A 6,306-nucleotide genomic window follows, 5' to 3' on the forward strand; every position below is an offset into this window, starting at 1 on the left:
CTCAACGTATGGCAGCACTAGAGTAAGACTTTGAGACTAATGCTGAGTTCCTAAGCTACTCAAAGAAGAGGACAATTCAACAGGAGAGTTCTGACCTAATAGCCCATCACCACCAGTGTGCCACACTCCACCCCAAGAGGAAGGCAGGGAGCATTTATGGACTGAATGTGTGCTTAAAGATCATGAAGCCAGGCCCCATTTTTAAAACACAGAAACTGAAAAACCCAGAGGAATTAAAAACATAATCGAGGAAAAGAGACTATCAAAAACTTGCCAGTCTGATTTGAAAAATAACTGAAGAGAATTTTAGAAGTGAAAAACATAAATAAAATTAGAAACACAGGGATAGATTTAATAGAAGGTTAGACTTAATTGAAAAGACAATTAGCAAACTGGAAGAAAGAGCTGAAGAAATTTGTCTCTATTTAGAGACAAATTACTTAGAAACAAAGAGATGAAACATATGAAAAAGAACTTAACAGCCATGTAGGATAAAGGGAGAACATTCAGTATAAATTTAATCTGATATAGTAGGAGAGAATAGATAGAATGAGAGAAAGGCAATATTGAAGAAATAATAACTGAGAATTTTCCAGAATTGATGAAATACATAAAACAAATGAAGGAAGTCCAACAAATTCCCAAGCTGGATAGGTAAAAAGAAATGCATACCTGGACACATCATGGTCAAACTGGCTGAACACAAAAGATAAACATAAGATGCCAAAAGCAGCAAAAAAAGAGAGATTACCTATGAAGGACTGTTGATTAAATTGATAGCTGGCTTCTCAATAGCAACACAGACCAGAATACGTTGGAATACCACCTCAAAGTGCTTAGAGAAAATAACCAACAGCCTAGAGTTCTAAAACCAGCAAAATTATCTTTCAATAATAAAGATGAAATAAGGCATTTCTAGATAACAAAAACTGATGGGTTTTACCATGGATTCCAGAGGAAAATTCTAAATGGGAAAAAGAATAGTGAGCAAATAATTTTGTAAGCATGTGTAAAACAATAATAACTGTGGCCACTTTTTAGTGTTAAAAGTTTTTAAGATAGAACCAAAATCCTGGACAGGAATAACCTGTAAGTCAGGAGAAAGGTGATTGGATATAAAATATACTGTATCCTAGTAAAAGAAATAACACAGTACAGCCCATACCAAGATAAAGTCTTAGTAAAGTTACCGACCTTCAAAGATTTAAAAACCTGCAACAAATTACCTACAGATACTATTATACCCTTTGTTAGTAACAAGTCCCTCTGCTGTTTAAATGGCAATGTGCCCGGCTAAAAATCCACATTTCCCAGCCTCTTTTGGAGATAATCATGGCCAATGAAATATAAACAAAGCTTTTGAATAAAACTTCTAGAAAAGCTCCTTAAAGGAAGCTGGCTCAGCTGAAGTGGCTCCCTTTCTGTCCCTTACTCTTTCCTTTCTTCTTACCTACACCTCAGATGAGATGGCTAGAGCTCCAGCAACAATTTTGTGACCATAAGCTGCCTTCCAACTCAAAATATCAGAAAAAGAATGTGAGAATAAACATAAGAAAAACAGAAGTAAGGATTTAATAAAGATATTGCTTAGAAAGTAAAACATTAGAATTAATAAATGCAAGAGCTTTTTAAAATAACAAATATAAATAGATAAGTTATTAGCTAACCTACTCAAGGAAAACAATAGAAGAAAACACAAATGTCTAATATAAAAAATGAGAATGAGGAAATAACTAGTACAGAGTAACAACAACAACAAAAATCGTACTTAGACTGCTTTTCCCAGCTATATGCAAGTAAATTTCATACCTGGATGTAATAGATTATTTTCTCAGAAAATGAAAGTTAACAAAACTGATCTTAGAAGAGATAGGAAAGTTTAAACAGACCAATCACAATAATGAAAATAAAGTTGTCAAAGGCCCAACTCTCCCTCAAAAAGCAACAAACACTGATGATCTCACAGGGTTCTATCAAACGTTAAAGAAGCAAATAATTCCATTGCTGTGTAAACTGTACCACACTGGAGAGGAAAAATAAACAATAATAGGACTTTAAAAAGGGTAATAACTACAGATACAATTGAAGTTTTTAAAAAATCATAAGAGATTTTTTGAATAACTTTATAAGAGGTTTATAAGAGGCAGGCTCCCTGCCTCCTGTAACCTGGGCTCTGATGACTGCGATGCTGACACACATTTCTCGGAGAACAGCCCCACTCAGCCAAGGACAAGAGAGCCTTTCAGAGATTTATGAATAACTTCATACCAATAAATTTGAAAATGGGCAATTTTCAAATTGATGAAAAAGATAATTTCATATAAAAATATAATTTAGGTGAAACTGGCAATTTCATATAAGAATATAATTTACCAAAACTGAATTAAGAGAATTTTAAATACCTACATTGATTTACAACCCTTAAATACATAGGATTAATAGTTTATAACAGCTTATAATAACTTATGCCTCCCTCAAAAAAAAAAAAAAAGCCCCTGGAAATTTTAAAGCTAAATTCTGCCAAATGTTCAAGTGACATACAATCCTAATTTTACACAAAGTGTTCCAAATGACAGGAGAAAAAAGGGGAATGCTCTCAAATTCATTTTAGATGACCAGTCTAATTTGATACCAAACCCAGAAAAAGAAAGTTTATTAAAGAAAAGCTATGGACAGATCTCACTTATGAACAGAGATGTAAATGTTTTATATATTAGCAAACTGTATCCCATGTTTACAAGATACACACACACATAAACACACACACACACACACACATATGTTAAAGGAAACTTTCTTAACCCAATAAAGGGTATCTCCTAAAAACCTATAGTAAACATCAAACTTCATGGTGAAATATTTGATATAATCCACCCCAAATCAGGGATAAGACAAAGATGCCCACAATGGCCACCTCTCCTCAAACTGTTCTGGTTACCTAGTTATGCAATATGACAAGAAGAATAAAGTATAAGAATTGGTAAGGATGAAACAAAACTGCTAGCATCCACAAATAATGTCACTGTCTATATTGATATTAAATCATTGTCTACAAGCCCTGAGAATAAATAAAAATTTTGATGTAAATTTATATGAGAGTTCAGCAATTTTGTGAAAGAGCAAAAAGACTAAAAAGAATTTTAAAAACTTTTAAAGCTATTAAGATTTATTAAAAATGTAAGGTGATTAAGACTGTGTGGTATTAGACCAATAAAACATAATAAAGAGCCCAGAAACAGATGTGCACATATGGAATATTAATATGACAAAAGTAAGCATTGCAAGTCAAGGTAGGAAAAGATGATCAGTTCAATATCTGACTTTAGGACAATTCATTACCCATATGAAAAAATGGATTCCTATATATCACCCATAAACATGGATCAATTTCAGATATATTAAAGTGAAAACAAAACTTTAAAAATTTTAGAAGAAATTATAACTATCTTCATGAGCTTGGGGTACAGAAGGATTACCTATAAAGAACATGTAAAATAAAAATCATTAAGGATGATAAATTTGACTACTAATAAAATATAAAATATCTATTCATTACAAGTTACTACAAACAAATAGAAAAGTATGGTACAGTCTGGAAGAAATCATTTGCAATACATATATCTAATAACTAAAAGAGCATTTCATTTAATCCTCACAGCAACCCTGTAAGGTGTTTTATGTCTATCATATAAATGAAGAAATTGAGGCACATTAAAAGTAATAAATGTTCTCATAAATGTGATTCAACCTAGGTCTGTCTTCTTCTGAAGCTCATGCTTCTAATTCTTCCAGTACAGCTCCTTGCATGAACATGTAGCATGGTTGGATGGGCACAGAAGTGAAGGTCACAGGATCAGAGAATCTGCCATAGGAGAGAGGCAGAGGATCCCCCAATATGATAGAAAAGTGAGATTTCAGGATGCTTATAGAGTAAACAGAACATATTAAAGCAGGTCAAAAAGCTCCAGGAGGGCTTCCCTGGTGGCGCAGTGGTTGAGAGTGTGCCTGCCGATGCAGGGGACACGGGTTCGAGCCCTGGTCTGGGAAGATCCCACATGCCACGGAGCGGCTGGGCCCGTGAGCCATGGCCACTGAGCCTGCGCGTCCGGAGCCTGTGCTCCGCAACGGAAGAGGCCACAATAGTGAGAGGCCCACGTACCCTCCCCCCCCCCAAAAAAAAGCTCCAGGGGAGATGTCTCCAACAAGATGGAACAAGAAAGTCTGACATGTTTGAATCTGAGAGGAGATGTAGACAGTTGTGGGGTACATTTGAAGATGAATTAGTAATAAATGCATAGGAAACTGAGGGAGCAAGATAGATGGAAATTACATATTATCTATTCAGCATATGTTCATCAGTAAGGGAGTGAATAAATCAATTGAAGCATATCCAGGGATTGGAATTCTATGCAGCAGTTAAAAATGAATGAGTGGGGCTTCCCTGGTGGCACAGTGGTTGAGAATCTGCCTGCCAATGCAGGGGACACGGGTTCGAGCCCTGGTCTGGGAAGATCCCACATGCCACAGAGCAACTAAGCCCATGCGCCACAACTAATGAGCCTGTGCTCTAGAACCCATGAGCCACAACTACTGAGCCCATGTGCCACAACTACGGAAGCCCACACGCCTACAGCCCATGCTCTACAACGAGGGAAGCCACTGCAATGAGAAGCCCGCACACTGCAACCAAGAGTAGCCCCCACTCTTCGCAACTAGAGAAAGCCCACGTGCTGCAACGAACACCCAACACAGCCAAAAATAAATAAATAAAATAAATAAATGTACTTTAAAAAAAAATGAATGAGCTACATGACCTATGTATCATCACAAATAAATCTTTGAAAATAATGATGAGTGAAAAGAATTTTGGCGCAGTGGTTGAGAGTGTGCCTGCCGATGCAGGGGACACGGGTTCGAGCCCTGGTCTGGGAAGATCCCACATGCCACGGAGCGGCTGGGCCCGTGAGCCATGGCCACTGAGCCTGCGCGTCCGGAGCCTGTGCTCCGCAACGGAAGAGGCCACAATAGTGAGAGGCCCACGTACCCTCCCCCCCCCCAAAAAAAAGCTCCAGGGGAGATGTCTCCAACAAGATGGAACAAGAAAGTCTGACATGTTTGAATCTGAGAGGAGATGTAGACAGTTGTGGGGTACATTTGAAGATGAATTAGTAATAAATGCATAGGAAACTGAGGGAGCAAGATAGATGGAAATTACATATTATCTATTCAGCATATGTTCATCAGTAAGGGAGTGAATAAATCAATTGAAGCATATCCAGGGATTGGAATTCTATGCAGCAGTTAAAAATGAATGAGTGGGGCTTCCCTGGTGGCACAGTGGTTGAGAATCTGCCTGCCAATGCAGGGGACACGGGTTCGAGCCCTGGTCTGGGAAGATCCCACATGCCACAGAGCAACTAAGCCCATGCGCCACAACTAATGAGCCTGTGCTCTAGAACCCATGAGCCACAACTACTGAGCCCATGTGCCACAACTACGGAAGCCCACACGCCTACAGCCCATGCTCTACAACGAGGGAAGCCACTGCAATGAGAAGCCCGCACACTGCAACCAAGAGTAGCCCCCACTCTTCGCAACTAGAGAAAGCCCACGTGCTGCAACGAACACCCAACACAGCCAAAAATAAATAAATAAAATAAATAAATGTACTTTAAAAAAAAATGAATGAGCTACATGACCTATGTATCATCACAAATAAATCTTTGAAAATAATGATGAGTGAAAAGAATTTTTAAATGAAACATACATTACTGCATATTAAATTCAAGAACAAATATATATTAGTTTTAATACATACATATTTGATTTTAAAAAGATAAACCTGAGCAAAAGAATACACACTAACTTCAGAATAGTGTTTACTTTTGGGGAAGAATGGGTTGAGGCAAATATAGCAAAAAGTTAAAATTTGATCAATCTAGTTGATGAGTACAAGGATGATTGTTATGTTTTTGTTATATTCATTTCTGTATTTTTTATTTTAAAAATACTTCAGATTTTTAAAAAATTAAACACACACACACAGGAAGAACTGAACAACTGAAATGAATCAACTCTCCTCCAAACTCACTTCTAGCTTCTAGCCTTCCAAACTTTAATCCCAAAACTTGGTCTATATTTTGATCAAAATTCTTGGGGGCTATGATAGATACATAAAAACTAAAGAGAAAGGAACACAAGTATATCACTAAAGAAAATTATCAGACCACAAGGGAAGAAAATAAAAGAAGAAGAAAATAATAGAGGAGAACTACAAAAAGAACCAGAAAACAAGTAACAAAATGG

Source organism: Physeter macrocephalus, chromosome 3, assembly GCF_002837175.3.
Source record: "Physeter macrocephalus isolate SW-GA chromosome 3, ASM283717v5, whole genome shotgun sequence".
Lineage (NCBI taxonomy): Eukaryota > Metazoa > Chordata > Mammalia > Artiodactyla > Physeteridae > Physeter > Physeter macrocephalus.